The sequence below is a fragment of the Drosophila suzukii genome, unplaced genomic scaffold (assembly GCF_043229965.1).
Source record: "Drosophila suzukii unplaced genomic scaffold, CBGP_Dsuzu_IsoJpt1.0 scf_10, whole genome shotgun sequence".
NCBI lineage: Eukaryota > Metazoa > Arthropoda > Insecta > Diptera > Drosophilidae > Drosophila > Drosophila suzukii.
The window spans coordinates 1297321-1324369 of record NW_027255897.1 but is presented as its reverse complement, the minus strand read 5'-3'; the positions used below and the strand labels follow the sequence as shown (position 1 = coordinate 1324369).

At 38.7% G+C, this 27049-nt stretch overlaps 1 protein-coding gene across 1 annotated transcript in view; it reads left to right on the top strand.

Annotated features, from left to right (window-relative positions):
- Tim23 (translocase of inner mitochondrial membrane 23) overlaps positions 1–27049 on the top strand; it is a 171144-nt gene that overhangs the window by 97027 nt on the left and 47068 nt on the right. The window lies entirely within an intron of this gene.

Sequence of the window (27049 nt, the reverse complement as noted above, 5' to 3'; positions counted from 1 at the left end):
CAGCGTCCAACCACAACGAGCACTTACATAGAAGAACTTCTAACAAAAACTCCAACTCACTTACAGATGGAATGACACCAGAGGGCAGAGAGTAAAGCCGTGTCTCCCTCTATCACCAATTTTTCCTCTTGGTTGAGCTCTACTGCAAGAATTGTTGGTCGATTACCAGCAGTGGTGGATACTTCAGGAAGACAATTACTTACATACAAATCGAAGCCAGTATTTATAGCAAATACACATACAGTCTCAGTCTCTTTGTGCAAAGAAGAACATAATTTGGACTCATGCTAAATTTGGAATGTACAAACTGATGTCAAGTCACGATGGGACATTGTGAAAGATAACCTTTTGTGCTTTGCATGCCCTAAATATGGGCATAACATGCAGGTTTGCAGAAACAAGCGAATGTGCGCCATTCAAGGTTGCCATGCACAATATGCACAATTCTTCACACAAGCCTTTTCTCAATGGCTATCCAAACTCTGCAGACGCACTTCTATACCTATTAAAAATCATCCCAGTTAATTTGTATGGACCGAATGGAAAAATGGGAACATTCGCCATGTTTGACGACGGAAGTGAAATAACCTTGTTGGAGGAAGTTATCGCAGATCTATTGGGATCAAAAGGAAAACAATTTCCATTAACTCTACAGTGGTAAGATAACAAAAAGAGTATTGAAATGTCTAAAAAAATAAGAATTCAAATAGCCGGTGTACACGCTGAAGTACATTACGACCTAAAAGGCGTACAAACTGTAAAGAACCTAGATTTACCAGTACAGTCCTTTTCAAGGTATCACTATGAACACCTCACCAAGCTACCAATTCTTGATTATACCCACGTCAAGCCAGTTTTGCTAATCGGGCACGATAACGCCCACTTAGGGTGGCCGCAAAATATTGTGAAAAAAGAAACTACACAACCAGTAGCAATTAACACAAAGCTGGGATGGTTAGCTTATGGCCCAGGCCAGCATTTCGTGGAAACAGAGACCAAAAGGCCGGATTTAGTTATCGAGTTCGTGGAATCTGAAAATTTTGAATTTAATAATTTTCCTCCAATAGAACCCGTTGATGATACTAGAGCAAAAAAGCTATTAACCGAAACAACATTACGATTTGGAAAACATTTTGCAATAGGATAACCATGGAAGGAAAACGTAACTATGAATAACAACTACAAGATGGCTGAAAAGAGGTTACATGGAATCGAGAGGAAAATGAACGCTAACTCAGAGTTTGCTAAAAAATACAAAACGGAAATGGCCAAATATCTCTCAATACTACGCTCGAGAACTTAGTACCTCTGAAATTAGTGACTCTTCCAATCTTGTATGGTACGTACCCCATTTCGCGGTACAAACAGTACACACGCCAGATAAAATGCGAATTGTCTTCGATGTGCTGCTGAGGTCGACGGTATGCCACTTAACAAAGCGTTACTTAAAGGTCCTGACAACTTAAAGACTTTGGTAGCCATTCTTATGCAGCTCAGACTAAACAAAATCGGCGTAACTGCAGATATACGGGGAATGTTTTCACAAATAAAGGTGCACGAAACTGATCAACACGCACATCGCTTTTTATGGCGAAATGGAGACTCGACTCAGCCAATTCGACATTGCTATGACTTCCTTAATATTTGGCGCCATATTATTATTATGTCAAGAATCGCAATGCTGAAGAGTACAGTGAGCAATTTCCAAGAGCAGCAGATGCTATTATTGAACATCATTACGTGGATGATCTCTTCATAAGTTTTACTTCAGAGGAAGAAGGCATCGAAATCTGTAAATAAATTGTGGAGGTTCAAAAGCTGTCAAGTTATCTAAAACCAATTGAGCAGTGAAAAGTTCTTTGGCATGTATGTAACAGAGAGTAGGCAAGCAGATCTAATAAGGGCACACTGGATAACAGCAGCAGAAGGTGAACAGCAGAGTAACAGCAGCAGAAGTCGTACAGCAGAGTAACAGCAGAAGGAGCAGAAGAAGTACAAGTAGCAGCCGAGCAGTAGAGTAAGCAAGAGGGAATTGAAGCAGCCGAACGTGTGTGAAAAGTCAGCAGAAAGCAGCAGCATTTATCCAGCAGTTTAATAAAAGACAATTGTTCTATTCATTACCTGTGCACCGCGAAATAATATTAATAAACAATATCCAATAATATCTTACATTTGGGGGCTCAACCAGTCGCGAACTGCCAGTGAAAAGTGAGAAAATGCGCAAGCCGTATGTCTCAGAAACAGTTAGCCGATAAAGGGACACAAAAAAAAAGTTTGGTGCCGCATAACTCAAAAGCCGCCAGCAAAGTAAACGAGACAACAACCGGGAGGAAAGAAGATCAGAAAAAGAAAACCGTATTTTTCAGCAGGCTACCGGTAAAGGTATTGCGCAACAGAATTATTATGACAAATGAAAAGGAACCACCAGATGAGAAAATGGAAACATACGATGGCCCAAGTGGATCTGGGACAGGTGGATACAATCGCCGAATCGACACAAACGTCTTAGAAGAAAACACACAGACGCTCCACACAGTTAAAAATTGGCGCCGATGAAATTGACAAAAAAAATGATGCGAAGCTGGTAGTGCAAAATTTTGGGAAAATAATTCCTGAGTTCAGTGGAGAAAATATGTCAGTGCAGCAGTGGTTTAATAACTTCGAATTAAACGCTGAAGCATATGGGCTTAGCGACAAACAGAAATACGTACAAGCTCGTGCCAAAATGACATGTACAGCCGCTCTTTTCCTGGAGTCTACAGAAGTGTGCGAGTACAGCCAGCTGCGTCACCAACTTACAACGGAATTCGAGTGCGATCGTTTATGCAGTGCCCAAATTCACAATCAGCTGTCTGTGCGAGTGAAAGCAAGCAATGAAAGCTTTCACGAGTACATGCTACAGATGAAACGCATCGCTGCTCGTGGGACATTGGACACGGAGTCGGTAATTCGGTATATTGTTGACGGATTGAGGCTTAAAACGGATTACAAGTACACCCTGTATGGATGCAGTTCTTACAAGCAGTTAAAAGAGAAATACGAAATCTACGAACGAACGCGTCAGATCGATGAGAATCTGATGGTAAAGAAGAAAGAATCACAGCGGCCCGCAAGGAAGCCCGAGCACAACAGCTATGTGAGGAAACAGCACTGCTACAGTTGTGGATCTCAAGAACATCTACGCAGGGACTGTTGAGTTGCATTAAAGTACTTCCGCTGCAATCAGAGTGGTCACATGTCGAAAGATTGTCCTGGTACGGCTGCCGTAAACGTAGCATACGAGGAAAAACGCCTTAAGTCTCTTAAAATAAACGATGTACAAGTCAAGGGGCTCATAGACACAGGTGCAGATGTTACCCTATTAAAAATGTCCGTGTTTGAGAAAATGGGTAGCGCCTTCTTGCAGCCAAGCTGTGCAACCTTAAGAGGACATGGAAACAACATCACACGCTCCGCTGGTCAGTTTATGGCAGAAGTGGAGATCGACGGAATGTGACTGGCACACAAGCTTCTTGTGGTGGCCAATCATGCTATCGGATGCGATTTGCTGCTGGGATATGACTTTATATCCAAATTCACAATGAGGTCGACGCCGGAAGGATATCAGTTTTCTCCTCTGAATGAGGAGGAAACTGTGAACACGAATCAGTTAAGTATCTACAATGTGGTTGAAGCAAATACTGATATAGATATCCCCTTACAGTACAGAGATACCGTCCAATCGGTGATTAAAGAATTTTCCGAAAAAAAGCAGACTGCTGTGTGCCCGATCACGCTGACAATTCTACCGGATGAGAACATAACGCCGTTTCGACACGCTCCAAGCAGAGTGGCTATAAGCAAGGCTGATGTAGTTAAGCAGCAGATTGATATATGGGTGAACGCTGGAATAATACGGCACTCATCCTCAAATTTCGCCAGCCGCACAGTCATCGTCAAGAAAAAAGATGGGAGCAACAGGGTCTGCGTGGACTATCGGCAGTTGAACAGGATGGTGTTAAAAGATTGCTTCCCCGTTCCAATCGTTGAAGATGTGCTTGAAAAACTGGAAAATGCAAAAATGTTCACCATAATGGACTTGGAAAATGGTTTCTTCCACGTTCCAGTCAAAGAAAGCAGCAAGAAATATACAGCGTTCATAACGAAGGGAGGCCTCTTTGAATTCAATCGAGCGCCTTTCGGTTTTTGCAACTCGCCAGCAGTCTTCATCATCATCAAGTTGGAGGAGGAGAAATTAAGCCTGGACCGGAGAAAACCAAAGCCATCAGAAAGTTTCCAATGCCGCAAAACATCAAGGCGGTGCAGTCGTTTTTGGGATTAACTGGGTTTTTCCGTAAGTTTATAAAAAACTATTCACTGATCGCAAAACCATTAACGAATTTGCTGCGAAAAGACGTTAAATTTAAAATGGGTTTGGACGAGCAGCATGGGTCTGGACCATATTAAAGGTAGCATTGGTGAGCGAGCCGTTGCTAAGACTCTACCGCAGAGATGCAAAAACCGAGATACACACCGACGCGTCAAAAGATGGGTTCGCAGCTACGCTATTACAGTGGCATAAATAAATAAATACCTGGGGATCTTTGAACAGTAAAGCTTTAATCTATTTATAGAACATTTGCATTTATATGTATATTCATCCGAATAAAATGAAAAATCGTTTTCTCGAGTACACATTACGCTTTGATTCAAAGTGAATTTCTTATTGTGTTCATGTTTTTATTGTTATGAGATTTTTTTTTAAACCTTTGATATGTAATTTACAAAAAAAAACAAGGAAGAACTCGCTAACGCGAGTACCTCGACTATTAGATACCCGTTACTCAGCTAATGGGACCAATGGGAAATGGAGACATGCAAGCAGCAAAGCGAGATTAAAATGCGCCACCTACCGGCGGTAGACAGATTTAAGCGTTATGGGCGTTAGAGTGGGCGTGGCAAATTTTTTTTTGGATCAATCGGTAGGTATTGACGAGACCAATACATTTCAGTAAAAAAATTTGTATCTAGCATAAAAATTGTGGGCGCCACAGCTTTGGGCGGTTTGTGGGCGTTAGAGTGGGCGTGGCACTCTGCTGAAACAAACTTGCGCTGCGCAGGAATCTCAGGAATCTGCGTGCCTAATCCCAGTATTGTAGCTTGTATAGTTTCCGAGGTCTCAGCGTTCATACGGACAGACGGAAAGACGGACATGGCTATGGGGTCGGAAACGCTTCCTTCTGCCTGTTACATACTTTCCGACGAATCTAGTATACCCTTTAACTCTACGAGTAACGGGTATAAAAATATATCTATAGCAGTGATTAATTCCTAAAGTCCCACTTGGTACATCTATAAAAAATTGACGGCTATAAAAAAATGATTTAAAATAATAAAAACCATTAAAAAACTAAAAAAAAAATAATAAAAGCTTAAAAAAAATAAAATTAAAAAAACTAAAAAAAAAATCGGTCATAAATATAAAAAAAATATAGTCAAAAAAGTACAGCTAAAAAAATATAAAAAAAACAAAACTATAAAAAAAATTAAGTTGAATCCAGCCTCAGAGTGGACTCGAACCTGGAACTTAAACCCATTATCCACGGGCCACCAACATACGCAGACCGCCACAGCCCGTATATGAACCACATGTGCAATGCGTCTTTAGATCGATTCCTTTTCGTCGACATAATTCAATAATCGACAATTGAGACAAAAGTTGAATTTTGTACTTTTTCCCAGTGCGAAGTGGGAGAGAGAAGGAAGCAAAGCAACGGCGTTCTAAAAACAGATTCCCATACGTGTGAGGGTTGCTTTGCAAAAATTACGCCTGTGTACATTTTCTTACTCCTCGTTACGCATCCTGGAATTCTATGGTCTTTGGTAAGATTTAGTTTGATATTTATTTGATTAAAATTAATAGTTTTGTATTGTTAATATAGTTATTTTCGGTTACAGTAGTTGTTTATTCTTGGTTAAAGTTTCGTGGGTGTGCGCTGTAAAGTTTTCGGCCCCGGCAAATGTAATAAATAAAGTAGAATCACAAAAGGTTTATATGGAAACTATGCGGAAATTTTTTTAAGTTGTACAAATTGCACAACAAGTGTCTAAAAAAAGTCTCAGATCTAAAATCGCGATATTATTAAAAGTAAGGCCAAAATTAATTTGTTTAATTATACACACTGAAAAAAATTGTTTACCAATAAAGAACATTTTAGAACATTTTTAAAGTCAAACTAATACATAAATAACAAGGAAGAACGCTATAGTCGAGTACCTCGACTATCAGATACCCGTTAATCAGCTAAACAGACAAAAGGGAAATGGAGGTATGCAAGCAGCAAAGCGAGATTGAAACGCGCCACCTACCCGAGGTGTCAATATGTGGTTATGTGGGCGGTAGACAGATTTCAGCGTTATGGGCTTTAGAGTGAGCGTGGCAAACTTTTTTTGGGTCTATCGATAGGTATTGACGAGACTAATACATATCAGTTAAAATGTTTTCCTAGCATGAAAATTGTGGGAGCCACAGGCCTAGGCGGCTTGTGGGCGTGGCACATTCTCGTAACAAACTTGCGGTGCTACGGAATCTAAATCTGAAATCCCAATTCCCTATCCTTGATAGTTTCTGAGATATCCGCATTCATACTTAAGATTTTTTGAAGTTTGCTGGTGGTCTTTGGGCGTTAAAGTGGGTGTAAGGATTTAGTATTTAGTTTGAGAAAAATATGTATTGTTATTGGTATTTTTAGTTTAATTGAAAAGAAAAGAAGTTTGATTTGTTATGAGCTGGTCATACTGGCAATGTGAAAAAAATAGTTGTGAAAGTTGACGCGCTAAGAAAGCACCAAATTGAAACGCATAATAAAGATTGAAAACGACGATTTTTGTGTATTTGACTAAACATCTTTCAATTTTCTCTTGTAAATTGAGAAGCGTTTTGAATTTTTTAGAGCGATCTGAAATATGTGTAAAAGACGATTTTTGTGTATTTGACTGAACATCTTTCAATTTTGTCTTGTAAATTGAGAAGCGTTTTGAATTTTTTAGAGCGATCTTAAATCTGTGTAAACTGGAGTAAGTTCAAAGTATAACTGTCACAGGCCAGATGCCGTTATTGTCTGTAGGCATATTTTGAACCAAATTTAAAAGAGACACCGATCAACATATTTGTATGTGTAGGTAAAACAATTGCTGATATAGACCCGACGCCGTTACTGTCTGTAGGCAATTTGTTCATTGTGAAATTCAACAGAAATCTGCGAAAGTGTGCGAAAAAGAACGCCAAGTTTTTGACGTATTGAATACAACTACAAGTACATGTAGACACAGAACCCGTTGTGCACCAAATTTACCGTACTCAATCAAGACTCTGCAAGTCTGTTCGAAAATTGTCTCAGGAAGCGGAGAGCGTGTTTTTGGTGACCAAAGACGGATATGAACAGAGGCATGGCTAGCCTCCAGGGAAAATAAAACACCCCCAACGTGTCGCTAAAATTCGCTAAATGAGCCAATACAATTTAAGAAGCAAAAAGATGAGTTCCTTCGATCAGCAAGATTCTGTTGGATCTGATCAGGAAAAAATGGACAAAACCATACTCGAAGGAAAACATCAAGATGTAAGAGAGGATATACATAACAAAATTATACAACAGGGTATGTGTGGTATCGCACAACAGAAGATAGGCAAGAAGAACAACTCCGAAATTGTGGCCATACTAGCAGCGCTCCGAACAGACATAAAAAGTATTAAACATGATATTCGAAATGCACATTTAGGAATACAGAGTAATCAACGTGACATTAAATCTCCATCTGATCGACAATTGAGGCAGTTTGAATGTGAACGCGATACGCAATACGATGAGAGTAAACATAGAACTGGTGAAGAAAACAATACTGACACCAACGGATGCCTTGATCAACCTTTGTACGCGAATATTCAAAATCCTCAGGGATCCACCGCAGTCCTTCATGATCTACCTATGTTTTCTGAAAATACTGAGGAATGCCCGCTGTTCAAAAGTAGTTTTAATGACTCAACATCTCTTTTTCAGTACAATAACTTGCAGAATCTGATGCGTTTACGAAAATGCTTGGTTGGGCATGCCAAAGAAACAGCGGCATCGCTTACTTATATATCCCGACAACGTACGAAATGTCATGGAAGAGCTGGAACTCAGATTTGGTTGGCCGAAATTACTAATTCGCTCTCAACTAAAAAGAATTCGTAAATTTCCAAAGGTGCCATATAAGAAGCCTGAACAGATTGTAACTTTCTCAACGAATGTTCGTGGAGTGGTTAATTTTTTCTCAGCGTCCAACCACAACGAGCACTTACATAGAAGAACTTCTAACAAAAACTCCAACTCACTTACAGATGGAATGACACCAGAGGGCAGAGAGTAAAGCCGTGTCTCCCTCTATCACCAATTTTTCCTCTTGGTTGAGCTCTACTGCAAGAATTGTTGGTCGATTACCAGCAGTGGTGGATACTTCAGGAAGACAATTACTTACATACAAATCGAAGCCAGTATTTATAGCAAATACACATACAGTCTCAGTCTCTTTGTGCAAAGAAGAACATAATTTGGACTCATGCTAAATTTGGAATGTACAAACTGATGTCAAGTCACGATGGGACATTGTGAAAGATAACCGTTTGTGCTTTGCATGCCCTAAATATGGGCATAACATGCAGGTTTGCAGAAACAAGCGAATGTGCGCCATTCAAGGTTGCCATGCACAATATGCACAATTCTTCACACAAGCCTTTTCTCAATGGCTATCCAAACTCTGCAGACGCACTTCTATACCTATTTAAAATCATCCCAGTTAATTTGTATGGACCGAATGGAAAAATGGGAACATTCGCCATGTTTGACGACGGAAGTGAAATAACCTTGTTGGAGGAAGTTATCGCAGATCTATTGGGATCAAAAGGAAAACAATTTCCATTAACTCTACAGTGGTAAGATAACAAAAAGAGTATTGAAATGTCTAAAAAAATAAGAATTCAAATAGCCGGTGTACACGCTGAAGTACATTACGACCTAAAAGGCGTACAAACTGTAAAGAACCTAGATTTACCAGTACAGTCCTTTTCAAGGTATCACTATGAACACCTCACCAAGCTACCAATTCTTGATTATACCCACGTCAAGCCAGTTTTGCTAATCGGGCACGATAACGCCCACTTAGGGTGGCCGCAAAATATTGTGAAAAAAGAAACTACACAACCAGTAGCAATTAACACAAAGCTGGGATGGTTAGCTTATGGCCCAGGCCAGCATTTCGTGGAAACAGAGACCAAAAGGCCGGATTTAGTTATCGAGTTCGTGGAATCTGAAAATTTTGAATTTAATAATTTTCCTCCAATAGAACCCGTTGATGATACTAGAGCAAAAAAGCTATTAACCGAAACAACATTACGATTTGGAAAACATTTTGCAATAGGATAACCATGGAAGGAAAACGTAACTATGAATAACAACTACAAGATGGCTGAAAAGAGGTTACATGGAATCGAGAGGAAAATGAACGCTAACTCAGAGTTTGCTAAAAAATACAAAACGGAAATGGCCAAATATCTCTCAATACTACGCTCGAGAACTTAGTACCTCTGAAATTAGTGACTCTTCCAATCTTGTATGGTACGTACCCCATTTCGCGGTACAAACAGTACACACGCCAGATAAAATGCGAATTGTCTTCGATGTGCTGCTCAGGTCGACGGTATGCCATTTAACAAAGCGTTACTTAAAGGTCCTGACAACTTAAAGACTTTGGTAGCCATTCTTATGCAGCTCAGACTAAACAAAATCGGCGTAACTGCAGATATACGGGGAATGTTTTCACAAATAAAGGTGCACGAAACTGATCAACACGCACATCGCTTTTTATGGCGAAATGGAGACTCGACTCAGCCAATTCGACATTGCTATGACTTCCTTAATATTTGGCGCCATATTATTATTATGTCAAGAATCGCAATGCTGAAGAGTACAGTGAGCAATTTCCAAGAGCAGCAGATGCTATTATTGAACATCATTACGTGGATGATCTCTTCATAAGTTTTACTTCAGAGGAAGAAGGCATCGAAATCTGTAAATAAATTGTGGAGGTTCAAAAGCTGTCAGGTTATCTACAAAACCAATTGAGCAGTGAAAAGTTCTTGGGCATGTATTGGAATACGGAGCAAGGTGTCTTTTAATTCGAAACTGAGTTTCATCGAATACCAAAAGAAGAAATATATGGAGATCGACTTCCAACTAAGAGAGAGCTACTAGGCATAGCTGCCAAAATTCTTGTACAGAATACATGGAGCAATGGTACAAATTGGGATGAGGCTATACCAACAGAGTTACATCAAAACTGGAACTTCTGGCTATCAGAACTGTGTCATATGCACCATTTTAAAATTCCGCGAGTATGCCTTCCAACTTAAGTTGATATGAAAAATTGGAAATGCATATTTTTGTGCAGCTGTTGCCTATTTACGTGTTCTTGATGTTGCCTTTGTCATTCGAAAAAAGCGTTTAGCATTAGACAAATGTAAAACTAGCAATAAGCTAAATATACTTCGTCATAAATAAATAAATACCTGGGGATCTTTGAACAGTAAAGCTTTAATCTATTTATAGAACATTTGCATTTAATATGCATATTCATCCAAATAAAATAAAAAATCTTTTTCTCGAGTACACATTACGCTTTGATTCAAAGTGAATTTCTTATTGTGTTCATGTTTTTATTGTTATGAGATTTTTTTTTAAACCCTTTATATGTAATTTTCAAAAAAAATAAGGAAGAACGCTATAGTCGAGTACCTCGACTATTAGATACCCGTTACTCAGCTAATGGGACCAATGGGAAATGGAGACATGCAAGCAGCAAAGCGAGATTAAAATGCGCCACCTACCGGCGGTAGACAGATTTAAGCGTTATGGGCGTTAGAGTGGGCGTGGCAAATTTTTTTTGGATCAATCGATAGGTATTGACGAGACCAATACATTTCAGTAAAAAATTTTTTAATCTATCATCAAAACTGTAGGAGCCACAGTTTTGGGCGGCTTGTGGGCGTTAGAGTGGGCGTGGCACTCTGCTGAAACAAACTTGCGCTGCGCAGGAATCTCAGGAATCTGCATGCCTAATCCCAGTATTGTAGCTTGTATAGTTTCCGAGATCTCAGCGTTCATACGGACAGACGGACAGACGGACATGGCTAGATCGACTCGGCTAGTGATCCTGATCAGGAATATACATATATACTTTATGGGGTCGAAAACGCTTCCTTCTGCCTGTTACATACTTTCCGACGAATCTAGTATACCCTTTTACTCTACGAGTAACGGGTATAAAAATAATAAAAACTTAAAAAAAAATAAAATTAAAAGAACTAAAAAAAATCTGTGAAAAATATAAAAAAAATATAGTCAAAAGAGTACAGCTAAAAAAATATAAAAAAAAAAACCATAAAAAAAATTAAGTTGAATCCAGCCTCAGAGTGGACTCGAACCTGGAACTCAAACCCATTATCCACGGGCCACCAACATACGCAGACCGGCATAGCCCGTATATGAACCACATGTGCAATGCGTCTTTTAGATCGATTATTTTTCGTCGACATAATTCAATAATCGACAATTGAGACAAAAGTTGAATTTTGTACTTTTCCCAGTGCGAAGTGGGAGAGAGAAGGAAGCAAAGCAACGGCGTTCTAAAAACAGATTCCCATACGTGTGAGGGTTGCTTTGCAAAAATTACGCCTGTGTACATTTTCTTACTCCTCGTTACGCATCCTGGAATTCTATGGTCTTTGGTAAGATTTAGTTTGATATTTATTTAATTAAAATTAATAGTTTTGTATTGTTAATATAGTTATTTTCGGTTACAGTAGTTGTTTATTCTTGGTTAAAGTTTCGTGGGTGTGCGCTGTAAAGTTTTCGGCCCCGGCAAATGTAATAAATAAAGTAGAATCCCAAAAGGTTTATATGGAAACTATGCGGAACTTTTTTTAAGTTGTACAAATTGCACAACAAGTGTCTAAAAAAAGTCTCAGATCTTAAATCGCGATATTATTAAAAGTAAGGCCAAAATTACAATAAAAAACAAGGAAGAACGCTATAGTCGAGTACCTCGAATATCAGATACCCGTTACTCAGCTAAATAGAGATATGCAAGTAGCAAAGCGACATTAAAATGCGCCACTTACCGGCGGTATACAGATTTAAGCGTTATGGGCGTTAGAGTGGGCGTGGCATATTCGCGTAACAAACTAGCGCTGCGTATAAGGCTACGGAATCTAAATCTGAAATCCCAATTCTCTATCTTTGATAGTTTCCGAGATATCCACGTTCATATTTACATTTTTTTTTAATTGTGCACGGTTTATGGGCGTTAGGGTGGGCGTGGCAAATTTTTTTTGGGTCAATCGATAGGTATTGATGAGAACAATACATTTCAGTTAAAATTTTTATTCTAGCATCAAAACTGTAGGAGCCACAGTTTTGGGCGGTTTGTGGGCGTTAGAGTGGGCGTGGCACTCTGCTGAAACAAACTTGCGCTGCGTAAGAAGCTCAGGAATCTGCACGCCAAATCTCAATAGCCTAGCTCCCATAGTTTCATCCGGACAGACAGACAGACGGACATGGCTAGAACGACTCGGCTAGTGATCCTGATCAAGAATATATATACTTTATGGGGTCGGAAACGCTTCCTTCTGCCTGTTACATACTTTCCGACGAATGTAGTATACCCTTTTACTCTACGAGTAACGGGTATAAATATTTGTTTAATTATACACACTGAAATAAAATTGTTTACCAATAAAGAACATTTTAAAGTCATACTAATACATAAATAACAAGGAAGAACGCTATAGTCGAGTACATCGACTATCAGATACCCGTTAATCAGCTAAACAGACAAAAGGGAAATGGAGGTATGCAAGCAGCAAAGCGAGATTGAAACGCGCCACCTACCCGAGGTGTCAATATATGGTTATGTGGGCGGTAGACAGATTTCAGCGTTATGGGCGTTAGAGTGAGCGTGGCAAACTTTTGTTTGGGTCTATCGATAGGTATTGACGAGACTAATACATATCAGTTAAAATGTTTTCCTAGCATGAAAATTGTGGGAGCCACAGGCCTAGGCGGCTTGTGGGCGTGGCACATTCTCGTAACAAACTTGCGGTGCTACGGAATCTAAATCTGAAATCCCAATTCCTTATCTTTGATAGTTTCTGAGATATCCGCATTCATACTTACGATTTTTTGAAGTTTGCTGGTGGTTTTTGGGCGTTAAAGTGGGTGTAAGGATTTAGTATTTAGTTTGAGAAAAATATGTATTGTTATTGGTATTTTTATTTTAATTGAAAAGAAAAGAAGTTTGATTTGTTATGAGCTGGTCATACTGGCAATGTGAAAAAAATAGTTGTGAAAGTTGACGCGCTAATAAAGCACCAAATTGAAACGCATAATTAAGATTGAAAACGACGATTTTTGTGTATTTGACTAAACATCTTTCAATTTTTTCTTGTAAATTGAGAAGCGTTTTGAATTTTTTAGAGCGATCTGAAATCTGTGTAAAAGACGATTTTTGTGTATTTGACTGAACATCTTTCAATTTTGTCTTGTAAATTAAGAAGCGTTTTGAATTTTTTAGAGCGATCTGAAATCTGTGTAAACTGGAGGAAGTTCAAAGTATAACTGTCACAGACCAGATGCCGTTATTGTCTGTAGGCATATTTTGAACCAAGTTTAAAAGAGACACCGATCAACATATTTGTATGTGTAGGTAAAACAATTGCTTATATAGACCCGACGCCGTTACTGTCTGTAGGCAATTTGTTCATTGTGAAATTCAACAGAAATCTGCGAAAGTGTGCGAAAAAGAACGCCAAGTTTTTGACGTGTTGAATACAACTACAAGAACATGTAAACACAGAAACCGTTGTGCACCAATTTTACCGTACTCAATCAAGACTCTGCAAGTCTGTTCGAAAATTGTCTCAGGAAGCGGAGAGCGTGTTTTTGGTGACCAAAGACGGATATGAACAGAGGCATGGCTAGCCTCCAGGGAAAATAAAACACCCCCAACAGTGTCGCTAAAATTCGCTAAACGAGCCAATACAATTTAAGAAGCAAAAAGATGAGTTCCTTCGATCAGCAAGATTCTGTTGGATCTGATCAGGAAAAAATGGACAAAACCATACTCGAAGGAAAACATCAAGATGTAAGAGAGGATATACATAACAAAATTATACAACAGGGTATGTGTGGTATCGCACAACAGAAGATAGGCAAGAAGAACAACTCCGAAATTGTGGCCATACTAGCAGCGCTCCGAACAGACATAAAAAGTATTAAACATGATATTCGAAATGCACATTTAGGAATACAGAGTAATCAACGTGACATTAAATCTCCATCTGATCGACAATTGAGGCAGTTTGAATGTGAACGCGATACGCAATACGATGAGAGTAAACATAGAACTGGTGAAGAAAACAATACTGACACCAACGGATGCCTTGATCAACCTTTGTACGCGAATATTCAAAATCCTCAGGGATCCACCGCAGTCCTTCATGATCTACCTATGTTTTCTGAAAATACTGAGGAATGCCCGCTGTTCAAAAGTAGTTTTAATGACTCAACATCTCTTTTTCAGTACAATAACTTGCAGAATCTGATGCGTTTACGAAAATGCTTGGTTGGGCGTGCCAAAGAAACAGCGGCATCGCTACTTATATATCCCGACAACGTACGAAATGTCATGGAAGAGCTGGAACTCAGATTTGGTCGGCCGAAATTACTAATTCGCTCTCAACTAAAAAGAATTCGTAAATTCCCAAAGGTGCCACATAAGAAGCCTGAACAGATTGTAACTTTCTCAACGAATGTTCGTGGAGTGGTTAATTTTTTCTCAGCGTCCAACCACAACGAGCACTTACATAGAAGAACTTCTAACAAAAACTCCAACTCACTTACAGATGGAATGACACCAGAGCGCAGAGAGTAAAGCCGTGTCTCCCTCTATCACCAATTTTTCCTCTTGGTTGAGCTCTACTGCAAGAATTGTTGGTCGATTACCAGCAGTGGTGGATACTTTAGGAAGACAATTACTTACATACAAATCGAAGCCAGTATTTATAGCAAATACACATACAGTCTCAGTCTCTTTGTGCAAAGAAGAACATAATTTGGACTCATGCTAAATTTGGAATGTACAAACTGATGTCAAGTCACGATGGGACATTGTGAAAGATAACCGTTTGTGCTTTGCATGCCCTAAATATGGGCATAACATGCAGGTTTGCAGAAACAAGCGAATGTGCGCCATTCAAGGTTGCCATGCACAATATGCACAATTCTTCACACAAGCCTTTTCTCAATTGCTATCCAAACTCTGCAGACGCACTTCTATACCTATTTAAAATCATCCCAGTTAATTTGTATGGACCGAATGGAAAAATGGGAACATTCGCCATGTTTGACGACGGAAGTGAAATAACCTTGTTGGAGGAAGTTATCGCAGATCTATTGGGATCAAAAGGAAAACAATTTCCATTAACTCTACAGTGGTAAGATAACAAAAAGAGTATTGAAATGTCTAAAAAAATAAGAACTCAAATAGCCGGTGTACACGCTGAAGTACATTACGACCTAAAAGGCGTACAAACTGTAAAGAACCTAGATTTACCAGTACAGTCCTTTTCAAGGTATCACTATGAACACCTCACCAAGCTACCAATTCTTGATTATACCCACGTCAAGCCAGTTTTGCTAATCGGGCACGATAACGCCCACTTAGGGTGGCCGCAAAATATTGTGAAAAAAGAAACTACACAACCAGTAGCAATTAACACAAAGCTGGGATGGTTAGCTTATGGCCCAGGCCAGCATTTCGTGGAAACAGAGACCAAAAGGCAGGATTTAGTTATCGAGTTCGTGGAATCTGAAAATTTTGAATTTAATAATTTTCCTCCAATAGAACCCGTTGATGATACTAGAGCAAAAAAGCTATTGACCGAAACAACATTACGATTTGGAAAACATTTTGCAATAGGATAACCATGGAAGGAAAACGTAACTATGACTAACAACTACAAGATGGCTGAAAAGAGGTTACATGGAATCGAGAGGAAAATGAACGCTAACTCAGAGTTTGCTAAAAAATACAAAACGGAAATGGCCAAATATCTCTCAATACTACGCTCGAGAACTTAGTACCTCTGAAATTAGTGACTCTTCCAATCTTGTATGGTACGTACCCCATTTCGCGGTACAAACAGTACACACGCCAGATAAAATGCGAATTGTCTTCGATGTGCTGCTGAGGTCGACGGTATGCCACTTAACAAAGCGTTACTTAAAGGTCCTGACAACTTAAAGACTTTGGTAGCCATTCTTATGCAGCTCAGACTAAACAAAATCGGCGTAACTGCAGATATACGGGGAATGTTTTCACAAATAAAGGTGCACGAAACTGATCAACACGCACATCGCTTTTTATGGCGAAATGGAGACTCGACTCAGCCAATTCGACATTGCTATGACTTCCTTAATATTTGGCGCCATATTATTATTATGTCAAGAATCGCAATGCTGAAGAGTACAGTGAGCAATTTCCAAGAGCAGCAGATGCTATTATTGAACATCATTACGTGGATGATCTCTTCATAAGTTTTACTTCAGAGGAAGAAGGCATCGAAATCTGTAAATAAATTGTGGAGGTTCAAAAGCTGTCAAGTTATCTACAAAACCAATTGAGCAGTGAAAAGTTCTTGGGCATGTATTGGAATACGGAGCAAGGTGTCTTTCAATTCGAAACTGAGTTTCATCGAATACCAAAAGAAGAAATATATGGAGATCGACTTCCAACTAAGAGAGAGCTACTAGGCATAGCTGCCAAAATTCTTGTACAGAATACATGGAGCAATGGTACAAATTGGGATGAGGCTATACCAACAGAGTTACATCAAAACTGGAACTTCTGGCTATCAGAACTGTGTCATATGCACCATTTTAAAATTCCGCGAGTATGCCTTCCAACTTAAGTTGATATGAAAAATTGGAAATGCATATTTTTGTGCAGCTGTTGCCTATTTACGTGTTCTTGATGTTGCCTTTGTCATTCGAAAAAAGCGTTTAGCATTAGACAAATGTAAAACTAGCAATAAGCTAAATATACTTCGTCATAAATAAATAAATACCTGGGGATCTTTGAACAGTAAAGCTTTAATCTATTTATAGAACATTTGCATTTAATATGCATATTCATCCAAATAAAATAAAAAATCTTTTTCTCGAGTACACATTACGCTTTGATTCAAAGTGAATTTCTTATTGTGTTCATGTTTTTATTGTTATGAGATTTTTTTTTAAACCCTTTATATGTAATTTTCAAAAAAAATAAGGAAGAACGCTATAGTCGAGTACCTCGACTATTAGATACCCGTTACTCAGCTAATGGGACCAATGGGAAATGGAGACATGCAAGCAGCAAAGCGAGATTAAAATGCGCCACCTACCGGCGGTAGACAGATTTAAGCGTTATGGGCGTTAGAGTGGGCGTGGCAAATTTTTTTTGGATCAATCGATAGGTATTGACGAGACCAATACATTTCAGTAAAAAATTTTTTAATCTATCATCAAAACTGTAGGAGCCACAGTTTTGGGCGGCTTGTGGGCGTTAGAGTGGGCGTGGCACTCTGCTGAAACAAACTTGCGCTGCGCAGGAATCTGCATGCCTAATCCCAGTATTGTAGCTTGTATAGTTTCCGAGATCTCAGCGTTCATACGGACAGACGGACAGACGGACATGGCTAGATCGACTCGGCTAGTGATCCTGATCAGGAATATACATATATACTTTATGGGGTCGAAAACGCTTCCTTCTGCCTGTTACATACTTTCCGACGAATCTAGTATACCCTTTTACTCTACGAGTAACGGGTATAAAAATAATAAAAACTTAAAAAAAAATAAAATTAAAAGAACTAAAAAAAAATCTGTCAAAAATATAAAAAAAATATAGTCAAAAGAGTACAGCTAAAAAAATATAAAAAAAAAACCATAAAAAAAATTAAGTTGAATCCAGCCTCAGAGTGGACTCGAACCTGGAACTCAAACCCATTATCCACGGGCCACCAACATACGCAGACCGGCATAGCCCGTATATGAACCGCATGTGCAATGCGTCTCTTAGATCGATTATTTTTCGTCGACATAATTCAATAATCGACAATTGAGACAAAAGTTGAATTTTGTACTTTTTCCCAGTGCGAAGTGGGAGAGAGAAGGAAGCAAAGCAACGGCGTTCTAAAAACAGATTCCCATACGTGTGAGGGTTGCTTTGCAAAAATTACGCCTGTGTACATTTTCTTACTCCTCGTTACGCATCCTGGAATTCTATGGTCTTTGGTAAGATTTAGTTTGATATTTATTTAATTAAAATTAATAGTTTTGTATTGTTAATATAGTTATTTTCGGTTACAGTAGTTGTTTATTCTTGGTTAAAGTTTCGTGGGTGTGCGCTGTAAACTTTTCGGCCCCGGCAAATGTAATAAATAAAGTAGAATCCCAAAAGGTTTATATGGAAACTATGCGGAACTTTTTTTAAGTTGTACAAATTGCACAACAAGTGTCTAAAAAAAGTCTCAGATCTTAAATCGCGATATTATTAAAAGTAAGGCCAAAATTACAATAAAAAACAAGGAAGAACGCTATAGTCGAGTACCTCGAATATCAGATACCCGTTACTCAGCTAAATAGAGATATGCAAGTAGCAAAGCGACATTAAAATGCGCCACTTACCGGCGGTATACAGATTTAAGCGTTATGGGCGTTAGAGTGGGCGTGGCATATTCGCGTAACAAACTAGCGCTGCGTATAAGGCTACGGAATCTAAATCTGAAATCCCAATTCTCTATCTTTGATAGTTTCCGAGATATCCACGTTCATATTTACATTTTTTTAAGATTGTGCACGGTTTATGGGCGTTAGGGTGGGCGTGGCAAATTTTTTTTTGGGTCAATCAATAGGTATTGATGAGAACAATACATTTCAGTTAAAATTTTTATTCTAGCATCAAAACTATAGGAGCCACAGTTTTGGGCGGTTTGTGGGCGTTAGAGTGGGCGTGGCACTCTGCTGAAACAAACTTGCGCTGCGTAAGAAGCTCAGGAATCTGCACGCCAAATCTCAATAGCCTAGCTCCCATAGTTTCATCCGGACAGACAGACAGACGGACATGGCTAGAACGACTCGGCTAGTGATCCTGATCAAGAATATATATACTTTATGGGGTCGGAAGCGCTTCCTTCTGCCTGTTACATACTTTCCGACGAATGCAGTATACCCTTTTACTCTACGAGTAACGGGTATAAATATTTGTTTAATTATACACACTGAAATAAAATTGTTTACCAATAAAGAACATTTTAAAGTCAAACTAATACATAAATAACAAGGAAGAACGCTATAGTCGAGTACATCGACTATCAGATACCCGTTAATCAGCTAAACAGACAAAAGGGAAATGGAGGTATGCAAGCAGCAAAGCGAGATTGAAACGCGCCACCTACCCGAGGTGTCAATATATGGTTATGTGGGCGGTAGACAGATTTCAGCGTTATGGGCGTTAGAGTGAGCGTGGCAAACTTTTGTTTGGGTCTATCGATAGGTATTGACGAGACTAATACATATCAGTTAAAATGTTTTCCTAGCATGAAAATTGTGGGAGCCACAGGCCTAGGCGGCTTGTGGGCGTGGCACATTCTCGTAACAAACTTGCGGTGCTACGGAATCTAAATCTGAAATCCCAATTCCTTATCTTTGATAGTTTCTGAGATATCCGCATTCATACTTAAGATTTTTTGAAGTTTGCTGGTGGTTTTTGGGCGTTAAAGTGGGTGTAAGGATTTAGTATTTAGTTTGAGAAAAATATGTATTGTTATTGGTATTTTTATTTTAATTGAAAAGAAAAGAAGTTTGATTTGTTATGAGCTGGTCATACTGGCAATGTGAAAAAAATAGTTGTGAAAGTTGACGCGCTAATAAAGCACCAAATTGAAACGCATAATTAAGATTGAAAACGACGATTTTTGTGTATTTGACTAAACATCTTTCAATTTTTTCTTGTAAATTGAGAAGCGTTTTGAATTTTTTAGAGCGATCTGAAATCTGTGTAAAAGACGATTTTTGTGTATTTGACTGAACATCTTTCAATTTTGTCTTGTAAATTGAGAAGCGTTTTGAATTTTTTAGAGCGATCTGAAATCTGTGTAAACTGGAGGAAGTTCAAAGTATAACTGTCACAGACCAGATGCCGTTATTGTCTGTAGGCATATTTTGAACCAAGTTTAAAAGAGACACCGATCAACATATTTGTATGTGTAGGTAAAACAATTGCTGATATAGACCCGACGCCGTTACTGTCTGTAGGCAATTTGTTCATTGTGAAATTCAACAGAAATCTGCGAAAGTGTGCGAAAAAGAACGCCAAGTTTTTGACGTATTGAATACAACTACAAGTACATGTAGACACAGAACCCGTTGTGCACCAAATTTACCGTACTCAATCAAGACTCTGCAAGTCTGTTCGAAAATTGTCTCAGGAAGCGGAGAGCGTGTTTTTGGTGACCAAAGACGGATATGAACAGAGGCATGGCTAGCCTCCAGGGAAAATAAAACACCCCCAACGTGTCGCTAAAATTCGCTAAATGAGCCAATACAATTTAAGAAGCAAAAAGATGAGTTCCTTCGATCAGCAAGATTCTGTTGGATCTGATCAGGAAAAAATGGACAAAACCATACTCGAAGGAAAACATCAAGATGTAAGAGAGGATATACATAACAAAATTATACAACAGGGTATGTGTGGTATCGCACAACAGAAGATAGGCAAGAAGAACAACTCCGAAATTGTGGCCATACTAGCAGCGCTCCGAACAGACATAAAAAGTATTAAACATGATATTCGAAATGCACATTTAGGAATACAGAGTAATCAACGTGACATTAAATCTCCATCTGATCGACAATTGAGGCAGTTTGAAAGTGAACGCGATACGCAATACGATGAGAGTAAACATAGAACTGGTGAAGAAAACAATACTGACAACAACGGATGCCTTGATCAACCTTTGTACGCGAATATTCAAAATCCTCAGGGATCCACCGCAGTCCTTCATGATCTACGTATGTTTTCTGAAAATACTGAGGAATGCCCGCTGTTCAAAAGTAGTAGTTTAATGACTCAACATCTCTTTTTCAGTACAATAACTTGCAGAATCTGATGCGTTTACGAAAATGCTTGGTTGGGCATGCCAAAGAAACAGCGGCATCGCTACTTATATATCCCGACAACGTACGAAATGTCATGGAAGAGCTGGAACTCAGATTTGGTCGGCCGAAATTACTAATTCGCTCTCAACTAAAAATAATTCGTAAATTCCCAAAGGTGCCAGCGTCCAACCACAACGAGCACTTACATAGAAGAACTTCTAACAAAAACTCCAACTCACTTACAGATGGAATGACACCAGAGGGCAGAGAGTAAAGCCGTGTCTCCCTCTATCACCAATTTTTCCTCTTGGTTGAGCTCTACTGCAAGAATTGTTGGTCGATTACCAGCAGTGGTGGATACTTCAGGAAGACAATTACTTACATACAAATCGAAGCCAGTATTTATAGCAAATACACATACAGTATCAGTCTCTTTGTGCAAAGAAGAACATAATTTGGACTCATGCTAAATTTGGAATGTACAAACTGATGTCAAGTCACGATGGGACATTGTGAAAGATAACCGTTTGTGCTTTGCATGCCCTAAATATGGGCATAACATGCAGGTTTGCAGAAACAAGCGAATGTGCGCCATTCAAGGTTGCCATGCACAATATGCACAATTCTTCACACAAGCCTTTTCTCAATTGCTATCCAAACTCTGCAGACGCACTTCTATACCTATTTAAAATCATCCCAGTTAATTTGTATGGACCGAATGGAAAAATGGGAACATTCGCCATGTTTGACGACGGAAGTGAAATAACCTTGTTGGAGGAAGTTATCGCAGATCTATTGGGATCAAAAGGAAAACAATTTCCATTAACTCTACAGTGGTAAGATAACAAAAAGAGTATTGAAATGTCTAAAAAAATAAGAATTCAAATAGCCGGTGTACACGCTGAAGTACATTACGACCTAAAAGGCGTACAAACTGTAAAGAACCTAGATTTACCAGTACAGTCCTTTTCAAGGTATCACTATGAACACCTCACCAAGCTACCAATTCTTGATTATACCCACGTCAAGCCAGTTTTGCTAATCAGGCACGATAACGCCCACTTAGGGTGGCCGCAAAATATTGTGAAAAAAGAATCTACACAACCAGTAGCAATTAACACAAAGCTGGGATGGTTAGCTTATGGCCCAGGCCAGCATTTCGTGGAAACAGAGACCAAAAGGCAGGATTTAGTTATCGAGTTCGTGGAATCTGAAAATTTTGAATTTAATAATTTTCCTCCAATAGAACCCGTTGATGATACTAGAGCAAAAAAGCTATTGACCGAAACAACATTACGATTTGGAAAACATTTTGCAATAGGATAACCATGGAAGGAAAACGTAACTATGACTAACAACTACAAGATGGCTGAAAAGAGGTTACATGGAATCGAGAGGAAAATGAACGCTAACTCAGAGTTTGCTAAAAAATACAAAACGGAAATGGCCAAATATCTCTCAATACTACGCTCGAGAACTTAGTACCTCTGAAATTAGTGACTCTTCCAATCTTGTATGGTACGTACCCCATTTCGCGGTAAAAACAGTACACACGCCAGATAAAATGCGAATTGTCTTCGATGTGCTGCTGAGGTCGACGGTATGCCACTTAACAAAGCGTTACTTAAAGGTCCTGACAACTTAAAGACTTTGGTAGCCATTCTTATGCAGCTCAGACTAAACAAAATCGGCGTAACTGCAGATATACGGGGAATGTTTTCACAAATAAAGGTGCACGAAACTGATCAACACGCACATCGCTTTTTATGGCGAAATGGAGACTCGACTCAGCCAATTCGACATTGCTATGACTTCCTTAATATTTGGCGCCATATTATTATTATGTCAAGAATCGTAATGCTGAAGAGTACAGTGAGCAATTTCCAAGAGCAGCAGATGCTATTATTGAACATCATTACGTGGATGATCTCTTCATAAGTTTTACTTCAGAGGAAGAAGGCATCGAAATCTGTAAATAAATTGTGGAGGTTCAAAAGCTGTCAAGTTATCTACAAAACCAATTGAGCAGTGAAAAGTTCTTGGGCATGTATTGGAATACGGAGCAAGGTGTCTTTCAATTCGAAACTGAGTTTCATCGAATACCAAAAGAAGAAATATATGGAGATCGACTTCCAACTAAGAGAGAGCTACTAGGCATAGCTGCCAAAATTCTTGTACAGAATACATGGAGCAATTGTACAAATTGGGATGAGGCTATACCAACAGAGTTACATCAAAACTGGAACTTCTGGCTATCAGAACTGTGTCATATGCACCATTTTAAAATTCCGCGAGTATGCCTTCCAACTTAAGTTGATATGAAAAATTGGAAATGCATATTTTTGTGCAGCTGTTGCCTATTTACGTGTTCTTGATGTTGCCTTTGTCATTCGAAAAAAGCGTTTAGCATTAGACAAATGTAAAACTAGCAATAAGCTAAATATACTTCGTCATAAATAAATAAATACCTGGGGATCTTTGAACAGTAAAGCTTTAATCTATTTATAGAACATTTGCATTTAATATGCATATTCATCCAAATAAAATAAAAAATCTTTTTCTCGAGTACACATTACGCTTTGATTCAAAGTGAATTTCTTATTGTGTTCATGTTTTTATTGTTATGAGATTTTTTTTTAAGCCCTTTATATGTAATTTTCAAAAAAAATAAGGAAGAACGCTATAGTCGAGTACCTCGACTATTAGATACCCGTTACTCAGCTAATGGGACCAATGGGAAATGGAGACATGCAAGCAGCAAAGCGAGATTAAAATGCGCCACCTACCGGCGGTAGACAGATTTAAGCGTTATGGGCGTTAGAGTGGGCGTGGCAAATTTTTTTTGGATCAATCGATAGGTATTGACGAGACCAATACATTTCAGTAAAAAAATTCACATTCAAAAATAATAAAAACTTAAAAAAAAATAAAATTAAAAGAACTAAAAAAAAATCTGTCAAAAATATAAAAAAAATATAGTCAAAAGAGTACAGCTAAAAAAATATTAAAAAAAAAACCAAAAAAAAAATTAAGTTGAATCCCGCCTCAGAGTGGACTCGAACCTGGAACTCAAACCCATTATCCACGGGCCACCAACATACGCAGACCGGCATAGCCCGTATATGAACCACATGTGCAATGCGTCTTTTAGATCGATTATTTTTCGTCGACATAATTCAATAATCGACAATTGAGACAAAAGTTGAATTTTGTACTTTTTCCCAGTGCGAAGAGGGAGAGAGAAGGAAGCAAAGCAACGGCGTTCTAAAAACAGATTCCCATACGTGTGAGGGTTGCTTTGCAAAAATTACGCCTGTGTACATTTTCTTACTCCTCGTTACGCATCCTGGAATTCTGTGGTCTTTGGTAAGATTTAGTTTGATATTTATTTAATTTAAATTAATAGTTTTGTATTGTTAATATAGTTATTTTCGGTTACAGTAGTTGTTTATTCTTGGTTAAAGTTTCGTGGGTGTGCGCTGTAAAGTTTTCGGCCCCGGCAAATGTAATAAATAAAGTAGAATCCCAAAAGGTTTATATGGAAACTATGCGGAACTTTTTTTAAGTTGTACAAATTGCACAACAAGTGTCTAAAAAAGTCTCAGATCTTAAATCGCGATATTATTAAAAGTAAGGCCAAAATTACAATAAAAAACAAGAAAGAACGCTATAGTCGAGTACCTCGAATATCAGATACCCGTTACTCAGCTAAATAGAGATATGCAAGTAGCAGAGCGACATTAAAATGCGCCACTTACCGGCGGTATACAGATTTAAGCGTTATGGGCGTTAGAGTGGGCGTGGCATATTCGCGTAACAAACTAGCGCTGCGTATAAGGCTACGGAATCTAAATCTGAAATCCCAATTCTCTATCTTTGATAGTTTCCGAGATATCCACGTTCATATTTACATTTTTTTAAGATTGTGCACGGTTTATGGGCATTAGGGTGGGCGTGGCAAATTTTTGTTTGGTTCTATCGATAGGTATTGACGAGACTAATACATATCAGTTAAAATGTTTTCCTAGCATGAAAATTGTGGGAGCCACAGGCCTAGGCGGCTTGTGGGCGTGTCACATTCTCGTAACAAACTTGCGGTGCTACGGAATCTAAATCTGAAATCCCAATTCCTTATCTTTGATAGTTTCTGAGATATCCGCATTCATACTTAAGATTTTTTGAAGTTTGCTGGTGGTTTTTGGGCGTTAAAGTGGGTGTAAGGATTTAGTATTTAGTTTGAGAAAAATATGTATTGTTATTGGTATTTTTATTTTAATTGAAAAGAAAAGAAGTTTGATTTGTTATGAGCTGGTCATACTGGCAATGTGAAAAAAATAGTTGTGAAAGTTGACGCGCTAATAAAGCACCAAATTGAAACGCATAATTAAGATTGAAAACGACGATTTTTGTGTATCTGACTAAACATCTTTCAATTTTGTCTTGTAAATTGAGAAGCGTTTTGAATTTTTTAGAGCGATCTGAAATCTGTGTAAACTGGAGGAAGTTCAAAGTATAACTGTCACAGACCAGATGCCGTTATTGTCTGTAGGCATATTTTGAACCAAGTTTAAAAGAGACACCGATCAACATATTTGTATGTGTAGGTAAAACAATTGCTGATATAGACCCGACGCCGTTACTGTCTGTAGGCAATTTGTTCATTGTGAAATTCAACAGAAATCTGCGAAAGTGTGCGAAAAAGAACGCCAAGTTTTTGACGTATTGAATACAACTACAAGTACATGTAGACACAGAACCCGTTGTGCGCCAAATTTACCGTACTCAATCAAGACTCTGCAAGTCTGTTCGAAAATTGTCTCAGGAAGCGGAGAGCGTGTTTTTGGTGACCAAAGACGGATATGAACAGAGGCATGGCTAGCCTCCAGGGAAAATAAAACACCCCCAACGTGTCGCTAAAATTCGCTAAATGAGCCAATACAATTTAAGAAGCAAAAAGATGAGTTCCTTCGATCAGCAAGATTCTGTTGGATCTGATCAGGAAAAAATGGACAAAACCATACTCGAAGGAAAACATCAAGATGTAAGAGAGGATATACATAACAAAATTATACAACAGGGTATGTGTGGTATCGCACAACAGAAGATAGGCAAGAAGAACAACTCCGAAATTGTGGCCATACTAGCAGCGCTCCGAACAGACATAAAAAGTATTAAACATGATATTCGAAATGCACATTTAGGAATACAGAGTAATCAACGTGACATTAAATCTCCATCTGATCGACAATTGAGGCAGTTTGAATGTGAACGCGATACGCAATACGATGAGAGTAAACATAGAACTGGTGAAGAAAACAATACTGACACCAACGGATGCCTTGATCAACCTTTGTACGCGAATATTCAAAATCCTCAGGGATCCACCGCAGTCCTTCATGATCTACGTATGTTTTCTGAAAATACTGAGGAATGCCCGCTGTTCAAAAGTAGTTTTAATGACTCAACATCTCTTTTTCAGTACAATAACTTGCAGAATCTGATGCGTTTACGAAAATGCTTGGTTGGGCATGCCAAAGAAACAGCGGCATCGCTACTTATATATCCCGACAACGTACGAAATGTCATGGAAGAGCTGGAACTCAGATTTGGTCGGCCGAAATTACTAATTCGCTCTCAACTAAAAAGAATTCGTAAATTCCCAAAGGTGCCAGCGTCCAACCACAACGAGCACTTACATAGAAGAACTTCTAACAAAAACTCCAACTCACTTACAGATGGAATGACACCAGAGGGCAGAGAGTAAAGCCGTGTCTCCC